General features: G+C 38.7%; 1 long non-coding RNA gene across 8 annotated transcripts; it reads left to right on the forward strand.

Moving 5' to 3' along the window:
* Positions 1 to 200: 200 nt before the first annotated feature.
* On the forward strand, positions 201 to 6,398 carry LOC105479494 (uncharacterized). 8 transcript variants are annotated; one of them, XR_011622952.1, is made up of 4 exons: positions 201 to 244; positions 596 to 1,264; positions 2,261 to 4,731; positions 4,838 to 6,398. It is a non-coding gene; the product is annotated as an uncharacterized lncRNA (long non-coding RNA). The 8 variants fall into 8 exon arrangements; XR_011622951.1 differs by having other exon boundaries at positions 238 to 256; XR_011622953.1 differs by lacking the exon at positions 201 to 244 and having other exon boundaries at positions 317 to 1,264; positions 4,838 to 5,031; positions 6,138 to 6,398.
* The last annotated feature ends 5,563 nt before the right edge of the window (positions 6,399 to 11,961 follow it).

Genomic DNA, 11,961 nt, shown 5'->3' on the forward strand with positions numbered 1-11,961 from the left:
ATAGTAAAGCTCTGTCTCGGGTGTGCGCGCCGGCGCGCGGTGCTCGCTTTCCCTTGGGCGCGCGCGCGGGGGCTGCGCGTGTCCCGAGAGCGCGTCAGCGCAGCGGCCTCCCGCGTGCTCGTGTGCGCGCGCGTCCCGGGTGCCGCGCGCCCTCTCCTGCACAGCTGCGGTGCGCCCAGCCGCCCGCCAGAGGCTCGGCTCGCGCGGCGCGGCCGCTGCGACTTCCTGGAGTTCTGCCTACCGGGTGCGCGGGCGGGTGTGTGAGAGAAGGCGAGGGGAGCCGCAGGGTGGGAGAGGAGGGAGTCCCGGCGGGAGGGCGGGGTAGAGGCTGGCGGGAGGGGGGCTTCACGGAGCTCCAGCCAGGGCCGCGGTGCGCCTGCACGTCACGGCTACTCAAACCCAAGCACGTCCCAAAAGCGGTATTTTCTGCGTCTGGGAGGTTTTTGCATCCTCAGTTCCCACCGCTGGGGCTGGCGGCGACCAACTGTAAGAGAAACTCACTGGGAGGCGAGGCAGGGGGGTGCGGAGGATGGGAAGGCGACTCTGAAGGGTGGGAAGTGAATGCTGGACTTGATCGTCTTTCTCTGTCTTTCAGCGCGGACCTGTCGCAGCCAGAGAGCTGTCATTTTAGCACCGGGATTCAGAATTGATCCAGTCCGCAGCGGAGGGGGCACATCCCAGCTCCCGAGCTGCTGAGTGTCTCTGGCTGGAACAATAGTAGTTTTTCTCTGCGAGGCTGCAATTAACATCTTATTTGTTCTGGCTCCATACAGGCTTTGTCAGGATCGCGGTGCGGCGACCGAGGTTGGGCTCTTGCATTGCTTTCTGCTTGGCAATGGAATCATGGTTTCGGGGTCTAAACTTTTGTTTCATTTTGTAGTCTTAATGCATCTGATTCTTTTTCAAGTTTCCCTAGTAACAGGTTTGGGGACGGGGTGGGAAGAAACAAGAAAAGGGGTGAAGAGAAACAACCAGCTTATATAGAAAGGGAAAAGGGATAAGTTTCCCCACCTTTTAATCTATCTGCCTGTCTATCTATCTATTATCTATCTATCAGTCATTTTGCCTCCTGGACAGTTGGCTGACGAAGTGTCTGATAAACCAGCTTCAGATACATGCTACAAAAGGTCATTCGCCTCCTGATTATGTCTCTACTTGTAAACGCAGTTGGTGGTTTGCAAAACAAGTGCTAAAATAGTGCAATGATGTGGTGGGAGGAAACCATCATGGGCAATTCATATAAAGTGCTGGAATCTTCATAAGGGTGAGTTTCTCGAGCGGCAGGTGAAGTTGAATAAAGCAATTTTCCATCATTTGTTCCCCTCACTCTTGCATCTTTTTCCTCCGCTCGTTTCTCTCCCCTGGGGCGATTATGGATAGCCAAGAACACCATTTTAAAAGAGATTGATAGTGAAAACAGGAAGATGCTGATGGTCTTTTATCCACTGAAGTTGTTTGAAATATTAAAATTGGTCCTTTACTTCTTAATACATATTAACAGAGTGACCCTCTTCAAGACTTTCCCTTCTTAAACGAGTGCCTGGGATAAACACTCTGTAAGGGAAACAGTTAATAATTCCCCAACAGGCTTTAACTATTTTCCCAGTAACAGATCACCGGCAAGAGAGCAGCCTGGGTGGCATTTTGGTTTTGTGTCATTTTGGTTCTTTACAATATTTTTTATTCATTTAAGGAAATGTTAAAAGGAATAATTAGGGTTTATATCCAGAACAAATTTTGAAACACCGTTTAAGCAAACACATTTTCTTTTAAAAACAAAGAACATTGAGCAACACAAAGGAGAAAAACATTTTATTTCAACTTCCCTAGAGATCATAATTATGATTTTTGCAAGGCAATTTGGTCATTTCTGTTACTTTATCCAGAGGAAAAGAAAACCATGACAGATGTGGAATAAAAATGGAGAAAAAAAAATGCTTTGGGTGGTTTATACATAAAAAGGAAATAATGTAATGGGAGGTTCAGTTATACTTCTATTTTGCACCTAGTGATTTCTCATATTATCTTGTAACACTGTGATTTTGATGTTTTTTAGGAATTCTTAAAGTCATGACACAGTGGCATAAGAATAACAGCTGAAAGGGACAATTTAAAAGGCTTAATCCTAAATGGAAAGGATCACTTACTCCCAGGATCATTTATATTCAAGTAGAAGTCAGGGCAGGGTCAGAAAAGAAAGCCATCCTTAATAAAGCCCTTCACCCTTCACATTGTTTCTCATAACCTTCATAAATTGCAGGCTACTGAGCTGGCCTGATGATGATCCTGCTGAGATATATTTATAGCAGATGATTTGTGGATGATAACTACGCCAAGCAAGACACGGTCTCCAGTAACCCCAGGCTCGTCTGATTTCCTCAGGGGATTATAATCAAGAATCAGGAAAAGAGCCCTATATGAACAGTCTGGTCTCTGGACACGAACAACAGCACAATCCAAAGGCAAAGCAAGGAAGGAACCACTTTGTTTCATGTCTGCAAGATGCTCCATATAGAAAGCATTGCTGACATGTTGACCCAACAGCAAAAAGAGAGCAGCAGTTCACACACCCTCAGCTCTCTGTCCTTTCGTTTCTATTGATGTTGGTCCACTTTTATGATTTAATACATATTAAATTCACCATTTCAAATTATCATTATCTGCTTTCATTGGTCTTTTTCACGAGTCCAAGTGTATGTCTATATTTATGTTTATATATATAAACACATATTTATACATACCTATGTATATGTATGCACACATTTGCAAGTATGCATACACATATGTGTGTGTATATATGTATTTGATATGTATGTATTTCAGTTGATACACATATATTTGCTTGGGAAGTTTCACTATATTGCTTTGTATTTCTCTGTTATAAAGTAATGCATTTCATTCCAAAACTACCAGATTAATTGTATAAATTGATTATTACATAAGTTTCCTTGATGATTTGCAGAAGAACTATTGAGAGGTCAGTGTTAGCACATCAAAATATAGACTGGTATTACATTTTAAATTGACCCAGGTATTTAAAGTTAAATTTATCTCTCCTATTATTAATGCATTTTATTAAGATTACTTTGGAATGATGAGGTTTCTAAGTTTGATTTATCTCTGTTTTTCATCTTTTTGTCTGTATGTGCTAAATTTAGTCCCTCCACTTTGAGAATAACCCTATAATCCAGGATCACTGCTTAAAATTCAGTATCATTTGCACAATTCTCATACTCAAATAAGAATGTTTCTAGAATACATTTACTCAATTTTAAAAAGGGTTTTCTCTTTCCTTCTTTCTCTCATAGTCTTTCTGATATTACCATATTACCACATTCTAAATTCTGTAACTTGTTATTTTCAGTAAGGCTTTAAGAAGCATGGATAGGCTTGTAGGTTATTTCTTGTTAAATATGCCTTAATCTTTTAGTATTTAGTATTATTATTTAGTTTTTAGTATTTAGTATTTGGTATCTCCCATATATATATACACACATATATATATACACACTATACACACACACACACACACACACAGCTTTTGGAATGTTAATTAAATGATCAAAATATTATAAGATTACATTGTTATGAGTACTTAACTTACCCTTAAAAGTAGCATATTTACTATAAACTGAAACAACTTCTTCTTCTTCTCTGTCTCCTCCTGATTATTATTATTTTTTTTTTTTTTTTGTTATTAAATAAGGAAGTCTCTCAGGAACCAAGCTGTATATCCTCTAGTCTCTTTGAAAAAACAAATTGGTCATTTTCTACTTGGACATCCCAGAATAGAAAGTACATGGAAGTACTAAAAAATAAAGGGATAGACTTGGGGTTAAGGGAGATGTCATAGAACAGCTATCCTGGGTTAGTTCAAGTGTAGTCCTATCCCATGCCAGGCAAAGTCAAGGTTAAGTTTAGTCCAAAAATCCCAGTTACATCAAGTTTCCATTTTTTATCATTATTTCCCTATACAACGATACAAGTTTTAAAAAAGTCGGTAAATACTTTTGGCCATCAATTTTCAAGGTTTCATTGGTGATATTAAGGAAATACTGTAAGTAGGTAACACATAATGTCACATCTGTGTGCTGTAGAAGCATCTTGAAAAATATGGACTTTAAAAGCTCAAAATATGTGTTTGCAATTGAACATACAGTCACCCCCAAATTTGTCCTTTTTCAGCTAGTTATTTTTTCATATGAAGTTACTATACTTCTACCATTATCTTTAATCTCTGAAATTTCAATTATACTAGAAATCAGGATTCTTCATTTTTACTCACGAACCTGACACTAAGTGTATACCTCATTAAGGACAAGAAGCTATGAATTCTCTGGACTTCAGTTATCTCACAGAAAAAAGCTTGATTGAATAATGTCTAAGGCTCTTCTTGACATATTCTAAATAACAGAAGGTGTCTCACAAGAAATGGAAGCAGTGAGAGAAAAATGCAATTAAATCCTAGACTAGAAAGAATCACAATTTTTCCACTCACAGGTTGGTAATGCCTCTCTATTCTATCATAATTTTGAAAACCTCCGTAGTTTTACCAGCTTTGCCTTACCCCGTTGCTGTCATCTGCTGAGGTACAGACAGTCCTTTCCATTTTTGTTCCTCTCCCACTCTAATAATTTTTTTTTCTTTGACAGAAGTCCCACTTTACCATTAATGATGACAATAACTAAAGCTGCCAGGAACAGCACATTTGCTGACCTTTATCAACACCAGGTATTGAAGTCTATGGACTACCTATTATTTCTGAACATTTCTTCATGTTCAGTCCTGTTTCTACCAATTCTGATCCACTTATCTCCACCATTTCTCTTCCTAGCAGATTCTCGCATTTTGCCTTCTGGATCTCCATGCTCTTTTATACCAGCAAACGAGGAAGAATATTCTCTACCCACTTCCTTGACTGAAGCCTGCTCTTTTATGAAGACATGGCATCTCTTCCAACCGTGTCAAACAGAAGCAATTTATGTGTATGCCGCTTCCATACCCTGATTCAATGGGTCAGGGGCAGAATCAGTATCCTTACTCTCCCCTTTGGTTTCAAATATTTACTCCTCATTTCCCTTTCATGCTCACCTTTCTGTAGAGATCAAGGCATTTGCCTTTGCAGCTTTACCTCTTCTTCCAGATTATATTTTCCATTCATGGAATCTTTTAGCTGCCGGCTCGCAGTTTTTCTGTCCACCTGACTTCCATTCCTCTTCTCATGGCTTCAGCTCCCATGCAGATGTCTTATCCTGACACACTAGCTTCTCCATTCTATTTCTGTTTTTTGTTTGTTGTTTGTTTGTTTTTTGTTTGTTTTTTCCTACTACTTCAACAACATTTCCCTATGGTCTTTAACTAAAAAGTCTAACCAGTGACTAAACCACTCCCAATATTTAACATTTAATGTTTCAGTGCCTTAATTACCACCTTCTACTTTTAAAAACTCACCTCCTAAGTAACCACATGGAATCAAGTCTTTCACAAAATTCAGGTCTTTATTATTATTATTATTATTAATTCCCACCAGTTTCTACTCTTATCTTCATTTTCCTCCTTATACCCTGTGGTAAGCAGCCTCTCACATGGACCCTAATGATCCCTACTTCCTGGTATGTGCGTCCTTGTGTAATTGTCTCTCTCTTGAATGTGGGCTAGATTTAGAAATTTGCTTTTATCAAACAGAATATGGTAGTAGCAATGGGATGTTAAGATATAAAATGAATGTGTCTTCCATCTTGGGAGCTCCTTTACTCTTCCTTAGAGCATTTGTTTGCAATAAGCCAGGTACCGTGTTATGATACCGTCCTAAATAGAGAAGTCCATGTGAGTTTGGCCTTCTGAGGCCTGTCAAAAGACACATGAGTGAGCTCAGAAGTAGAAGCTTCCTCATTCAAGTCTTGAGAGGACTGCAGTCCAGCCAACATCTTGGTTGCCCTTTCATGACAGGCTTGTGCCAGAATCAAGCAGCTAAGCTGCTTCTGGATTCCTGACCTACAAACACTATAGATCAGGAATGTTTGTGGCTTCCAACTGCTAAATTTGGGGATAATTTGTTATGCAAATGTAGGTAACTAATGTATACCTCATGGATTCCACGCCCATTGTTATGATAATTTACTTACAACCATCTTCAGCTATTTACTACATTTTTCTGGCTGGATCACCATGTTTACTGTGATGGACAACTGCCCTTCCTGATCCAAGACCCATGCAACAGAGCATTACTGAAGAAATTCACACCCTCAGGCAATTAGATGTCCCTGTAAAGTTATAGTCAACAGGTTCTTATGACCTCACCACATAGACTGTTACTTATAAGCTCCCTCTCTTATTACACCTATGGATATTTTGTAACTTTTCTTTGATCATTAAAAAGCTTCTCCTCAACTCTTGAATGATAAGTGATAACCTTTTTTCATTCATTATTTATAAAACAGATGTGATTAGATGGAAAATACCTTACATTCATTAAACTGACTTTACCTTCCCCCATTTTCTCCTGTCTTCCTATCTCCAGGGAGATACTGCCCTTATCTAAGAGGTCATCCCCTCCACAGGTAACTTGGATCTTACTTCTACTGGCTTTCACACCTCTCTCCTGGGCCACTTCCATCAGCATACATATTTTATAGCAATACTACCCGTCTAAAAACTTCTGATCAACAACCTGTTTCTTAGATCCCCTTCATAACGAATCTTTTTTAAAAAAGCAATCACATTCACTTCACTTCCTCACTTCCCTCTCATTTCTCAACTCAATCCATTCTGGCTTCCACCCCCACAATTCCACTGCAAAAATTCTTGTCAAAAATCACTAAAGACCTTCATGTTGCCAAGTTAAAGGGATAAATGTTTTTCTCATCTTACTCCAACTTTCAGCAGCATTTTAAATGCAATGCCCTCCTTTTGGAAACCACTTCTATTTTGGTTTCTGTTTTATCATACTCTCCCAGATGTACTTTTATGTCACTGATCACTGTGAAGACACTGAGACGCTTCTCAGTGTCTTTTGCTTGTTCTTCTTCCATGTTAACTTGAAATGCTGACTACTGTAGTGATAAGTGTTGGATGTACTTCCCTTATTTCTCTACCACCTCCCCTTTGGTGATCAAATCCACTCCCTAATATTGAATATCACCATAAGTATGTATATGTACATACATGCATACACACATATGAATAGACACCCCATGTATATTCCTTTAACAAAGATATGTCCTCTGAGCTCTAGATTTTTAAATAATCAACTGCTGTGATTTATATCTCTACTAAATATGCCTCACAGTCATCTCAGATTTGGGGTAATTAAAGGAAACTTCCTGATTACTCCAGAGAAATGTGCCCTTCCCTCAGTCTTTCTGTTTCAGGAAATGACATCCCTATCTACCTAGTTATTCAATTGGCAAACATGGGAAAGATACTTGCTGCTCATTTTCTATCATTCTACATCTAATCCCTTGACAAATATTGCCTGTCCACTTTGTGTAAGTTTCCTAGGGCTGCCATAATAAAATTCCACAATGTGGATGGTTTAAGCAACAGAAATTTATTTTTTTCACAGTTTTGGAGGCTAGATGTCTAAAATCAAAGTCCCTATTGGATTGGTTCCTCTGGGGCCCCTTTCTCTGGCTTGCATATGGCTGCGGTCTTGCTGCCTCTTCAAATGGGGTTGGGGGTGTGCAGAGATGGGCACAATTCAGCTCATGATATAACTTCAATACATAGATCTCAAATCTAACCAGTTCTTTCTTTTTTCACTGTTACCCTTTGTGTGTGTGTGTGTGAAGTATGTAGTTTTTGCTTAGTCTCTTCCACCTGACATTCAATATTCTTTGTTAATCTATCTCTAATAAGTTATACTTCAAAAAATGTATCCCTTTAAAATCAAATGGAAAAACATTTTAATTCCAGGTACTTCTCACATATCACAAGTAATAAAATCCAAACTTTTAATCGCGACCAACAGTGCCCTACCTCATCTGATTCTTGCTCCTCTCTCTAACTTCATCTTGTACCACACTTCTGCTTACATATAATGCTCAAGCTACATTTACCTTTTTCTAAGTCATGAGGACACTACATTTTTATCTCCTTACAATCTTCCAATGTCAGGATCATTCTACCTGGAATAAACTTCCCTTTTTCTACTGCTAGGAGAAACTTTATAGGCCTGACCTGCTCACTTCTCATACCTCAGATTTCATCTTGAAAATTCCCTTTTCAAAGTTTTTGAAAATTTTTTTTAACCACCCAATCTATGGTGCTCTCTCCTTGTGTTCTCTTTCAAGGTACTTATCTGTCTTTTTTTTTTTTTTTTTTTTTTTTTGCTCAGGTATATATTTTTTTCCTTTTTTAAAATTATACTTTGTAAGTTCTGGGATACATGTGCAGAACATGCAGGTTTGTTACGTAGATATACACGTGTGCATGTTCTCACTCATAAGTGGGAGCTGAACAATGAGAACACATGGACACAGGGATGGGTAACATCACACATCGGGGCCTATCTGTTTTATACTAGTTACCAATTTTTATTTAGTTGGTCTTCATCTTTTTGCTTTTTATTAGTGTGTTAGCTCCATCATTACAAACTCCTGCCTAAAGTAGTGCGAGGCACATGGTGAGCACTTCCTAGGTCTTTAGTGAATACATGGGTTGAACAACATGATGGATCTTATATGTGGGTATTAGTTGTGTTCATTGGAGAAATATCTATTCCAACAGCTCACATATTCCTGCATGATAACTCAGCTAGAGTTCTCTCTTCCCTGGACCAAATTCCTGATTTCCTGAGAAATTTCCCAGGTGACATGGTCTCCAGACTTTTCATCTTTATGACTGTTTTCAATTGAACTTACCTAGTTTGTCACAGTTCTTTGATGCCACAATTAAAATACTGTAGATTTCAGCTGCTCAGCATGGTTGTAATACCTTTATTTGTTCAATCCAGAGAAACAAACAGGGAGCATCTACTTAGCCAGACTATGAGTTTACAATGATGAATGTCTCATATGAGGAGAATAAGGCTTTCAAATCCCTGAAATCAATTGATCATTTATGTATTTAACACATAATTAACAAGCACATACATCATATAAGACATGTTGTAAGGTGTTTGGGAAACTGAAGTGACAACACGGAGTCCCTGCCCTTGTGATGATTGCCTTGTATTTGTAGTGATAGCCAATGAACAGCTAGCCACCAGATAATTATAAACGGCAAGTGTGTCAAATGTCTCGGAGAAGAGACAAATCAAGCTGCGAGAGGTGTGGAGTCTGTTTGTGGGAACAGACAGGATGACCTAGTATGGAAGGGCAGAGAACGTTTACCTGAATACGTAACAGTTGACCAGCAATTCGAAGGACACTAAGGAAATTTAATCATTCCCGTCAAAGGGAACAGAGTGTACAAAAAATGTGAGGCGAAAGGAAGTAGAACACATTCTAGGTAAAGAAAGTTAAGGTGAGAGAATAAAAAGGACAAAGAGGTCAGTGGCAATTCATAACGTTTCTGATAAAGTGTTTGCTAAGTATTAGGATAAAAATCAGTGAATCTTAGCTGGGCACAGTGGCTCATGCCTGTAATCCTAGCACTTTGGGAGGCTGAGGCAGATGGATCACCTGACGTCAGGAATTCAAGACCAGCCTGGCCAACATGGTGAAACCCGGTCTCTACTGAAAATACAAAACATTAGCTGGACTTGGTGGTAGGCGCCTGTAATTCCAGCTACTCAGGAGACTGAGGCAAGAGAATCGCTTGAACCCTGGAAGAGGAGGTTGCAGTGAGCTGAGATCGCGTCATTGCACTCCAGCCTGGGCAACAAGAGCAAAACTGTGTCTCAGAAAAAATAATAATAATAATCAGTGAGTCTTTATAATAATAATAATATGATTGAAGGATTGTAAACAGAGACTAACTCAGATTTACATTTTTTAACAACTCATTTCATTTCAGTCGGAGGAGTGATTTGAGAGAGGTAAGAGTGAATGTGAAGATTCAAGTCAGGAAACTGTTACATAAGTGAAAACGGTGGCATCAGTAGGGATGAAGAAGAGAAGTGTCCAAGAGACCTTTGGAGGCAAAATTAATAGAATATGTCAATGGTTAGGTATAAGGAGAATGACTGGATCTGGATAAGAGTCTCTGTTAGTGAATTGGCTATATGCACTGCTGGTTCATATTCAACTGACAGTTAAAACAAGTTGATCTAAATATTTATTTATATTTAGAATTATTTATTTCTTGATACAATTGAATTTGTGATCTTAAGTGTGTGTGTGTGTGTGCGTGCGTGTGTGTGCGTGTTTGAGAGAGCGTGCAAGACAGAGAAAGGGAGGGACACACACAGAGAGACACACACACAAAACATGGTGACATAAAATAACAATTTATTTGTCTCATAAATATGCAATCTGGGGAGGCCTTTGCTGTTGGAATAGCTTGTCTTTTGACACTGTCTTTCAGGGTCAGCCTGAATAAACCGAGTGTGAAGGATCCTTGTCCAAGATAGCTCCACCTGTGACTGGCATTTGGAGCTAGTTATTGGCTGGGGCTCAGTAGGAGCCGTAACACAGGGGATGTAGTACATCTTTACACAGACCATTCTATAGAGCTGCTTGCTCTTCCACACAGCATTGCAGCTGTCTTTCATAAGTCAGTGTTCGAAAATATAGGAAAAGAAATCTGTCAGTGTCTTAAGACCTAGGTCTGTAAATTGGTACAGATTCATATCTGACATTATTCTTAGTCAAACAGTCACTAAGCTTGTTCAGGTTCAAGGTGCTGGTGGAGGGGGCTGGGCTGGGTAGGGAAAGAGCTGAAAATTCTCTAGTTCTTAGTGTAGTCATCATTCTCAATGAAATGAATATTAAAGAATGTGTGATATGTGGTGTACACTCTGTTCATTGACATCCTCTTTCTGGATTCTATCATTCAATATGTTAGGTATTATTCCATAATTAATGAAATCTGCATATCTGAAGTGATTTCCAAGTCAGTGGCCACTGTTTCAACATAGTGTCAGTGACATACAACTAGAAACATTTCTCCATTATAATGCAAACTTCTGGGGGGCAGGGATATTATCTTATCCCTTAATATCAGCCTTTGGACAACACTGGATAAATATTGTTTTTCTAGCTCACTAATTAAGATCCTTTTAATTATAGAATGTTATTTAACCAAACAATCCATATGTATCCTTCCTTTCTTCAGAAACATGAGAGATTATTTCAAACACCTTGTAAGAAGAAGCATATGTACTATGCTTACAACACTCTCCTCTGTGACATCCCTAGCAGTAGTTGTTAGATTAATAGTATTGTTTCTTAGTATAGCCAGGTTGGTCTCTGTTTATCCCCATTTTGTTTTCTATAAAGTCACATACCACTTATTCTGTAACATATTCCATAATTTTTACACAGACCGCTATTAAATTTAAACAGTTTATTAAATTTAATAAACCATGATTTCTAGAATTCAGCCCTTTTTCCCTTTTAAAACATAGCCAGTATTTATCACCTACTACTATTTGTTTCCTGTGCCCACCTATTTTCCAAGAATTTTCAAAGGTAGTTGGAAATACTTTAATAAGAACACTTATACTTTCTTTAAGTGTACCGTGATGTAATTTTTCTAGACCAGGACATTTGAAAAAATGATAACATACCTAAGGATTGTTTCATTTTCTTGATTTCTTGGGTACCATTTTACTTTTAAACATTGTTGGTCCATGCTTTCAAAGTGAAAAATAATTCTTTTTTGATTGATGATGGAATCAAAGTAGGAACTGAGTTATGGTTCCTCCTGTCTTCTTATATCATTACACATTCTGTGCCATGAAGGCAGAACTTTTTCACATTTCCTGTTATTTTTACACATTTGAAATTTTTTACTTGTTTTATCCTTCTTTATGTGGGTTTCTTTCTCTCGTTCTAATATCCTTAATTTTTTTAAAGA

This window comes from Macaca nemestrina, chromosome 5, assembly GCF_043159975.1.
Source record: "Macaca nemestrina isolate mMacNem1 chromosome 5, mMacNem.hap1, whole genome shotgun sequence".
Classification (NCBI taxonomy): domain Eukaryota; kingdom Metazoa; phylum Chordata; class Mammalia; order Primates; family Cercopithecidae; genus Macaca; species Macaca nemestrina.